Source organism: Moschus berezovskii, chromosome 23 (assembly GCF_049115385.1).
Source record: "Moschus berezovskii isolate FMDL1 chromosome 23, NW_MosBer_1.0, whole genome shotgun sequence".
In the NCBI taxonomy this organism is placed as follows: domain Eukaryota; kingdom Metazoa; phylum Chordata; class Mammalia; order Artiodactyla; family Moschidae; genus Moschus; species Moschus berezovskii.
This window is the reverse complement of record NC_142482.1, coordinates 61055365-61057269: the sequence shown is the minus strand read 5'-3', so window position 1 is coordinate 61057269 and position 1905 is coordinate 61055365.

The window sequence follows — 1905 nt, the reverse complement described above, 5'->3', positions numbered from 1 at the left end:
CTTCCCAGAAGAAGTCCATAATAGGTTTGTGCTACATACGCCATGTTTATTTTCACTTTAAAATTATTTATTTAAAAGTAATGTACTAATGTTATTATTTTAATAATGTATCTGAGCTATTCTTAACACAGCGACACATGGCCTTGCCTTCGTGGGACAGAGAATATAATAAACTGTAAATACAGACTGCTGTATTGCTGTATACATAATACCTTTTAAAAAGATATACCTGGGTGAGAATCTAGAAACAATTAGAATTCTGAAATCCCAACCTACACACTGCTGCTGCTGCTAAGTCACTTCAGTCATGTCCAACTCTGTGTGACCCCATAGACGGAAGCCCACCAGGCTCCCCCTTCCCTGGGATTCTCCAGGCAAGAACACTGGAGTGGGTTGCCATTTCCTTCTCCAATGTGTGAAAGTGAAAGTGAAGTCGCTCAGTCCTGTCCGACCCTTAGCAACCCCACTGGACTGCAGCCTACCAGGCTCCTCCATCCATGGGATTTTCTAGGCAAGAGTACTGGAGTGGCTTGCCATTGCCTTCTCTGAACCTACACACTACATCAATAAATATATGGGTGAAAATATAAACCATTAACATATTTCTGAACACTATTTCCTTGGAAAGAAGCCTTCTAAGTTATTATACCTGAATTTGATAATTAAGGAGAAAGAAAGAAACCCTTCATAAAGAAAACAGTTAAGAACCATTCAAAGAAATGGAGCAGTGGGTGTGGGGTGAGGGTGGGGGAACCCACATAAGTCAATAAACATCCAAGGATTTAGTATTCTGTATTAATAAAGTCCATGAGGGGAAAATGCTTAACATTTTAACACATTTGGGATTCAGCCAACTAGAGGCTTATTTTATAAGAATATTTGTAACTCTCCCCCTCTGACAATCAAGAGACGTATAAGAAGCTCAGCTATTCTGAACTCAGACTTCGAAATCAAACCCAAACTCAGTTGATTACAAGAATAAAAGTGATCTTCACCTTGCTTTCAGGCTCAAGTATGAAGAAAGTTACTCTTCAGAGAAAGAGAATGTAAAAACCTACATGTTATTGAAAGTTCTGCAAGAGACAGTTCAGTTCAGTTCAGCAGCTCGGTCGTGTCTGACTCTTTGCGACCCCATGGACTGCAGCTCGCCAGGCCTCCCTGTCCATCACCAACTCCCGGAGTTTACTCAAACTCATGTCCATGAGTTGGTGATGCATCCAACCATCTCATCCTCTGTCGTCCCCTTCTTCTCCCGCCTTCAATCTTTCCCAGCATCAGGGTTTTCTCAAATGAGTCAGCTAGAGACAGTAACTTTTAACCAAGAGACAGTAACTTTTCACATACGGTATTTCATTTCATCTCATTACTGTTCAGTTCGGTTCAGTTCAGTTCAGTCGCTCACACAAAGTTATTTGGACCAGGAGTGTTACTTAAAAAATTCAGTTTACGGGTCCAGAGAACCTGGACAGGAGTAACGGACTCAGCCAAACCTGAAACAAAGTTCCAAAAGTTTCAAACGAACGTGCCAATACGAGTAGCTCTCTATGTTCTAGGTACAGCCCGAGCTTGCAGTATTCTCAAAATGCCTGTCTACAAACTTTCTCTTAATACCGCTTCACATTGAGTTATCTAAGGGATAAGAAGGCATTCAAAAAGCAAAATCATCTTGTTTGCCCAGCTTGAAAATCTTCACCGAGTCTGGGCGCCACAACGAGACCAGTCCTCGGAACTGCGCCCAGGACGCAGAGCCCTCTGCCTTCCAGCCCCTCTCCAGGTTCCTAGAACTTGACGACCGTTTTTACCCAATCAGCGCGCACCTCTAAAGCCCCGCCCAGCGCCGCCGCGGCCCCACCCCTTCCGGAAGTGCGTCACGACGCTCGTGCGCCCCGTCCCCGGATGCACTTG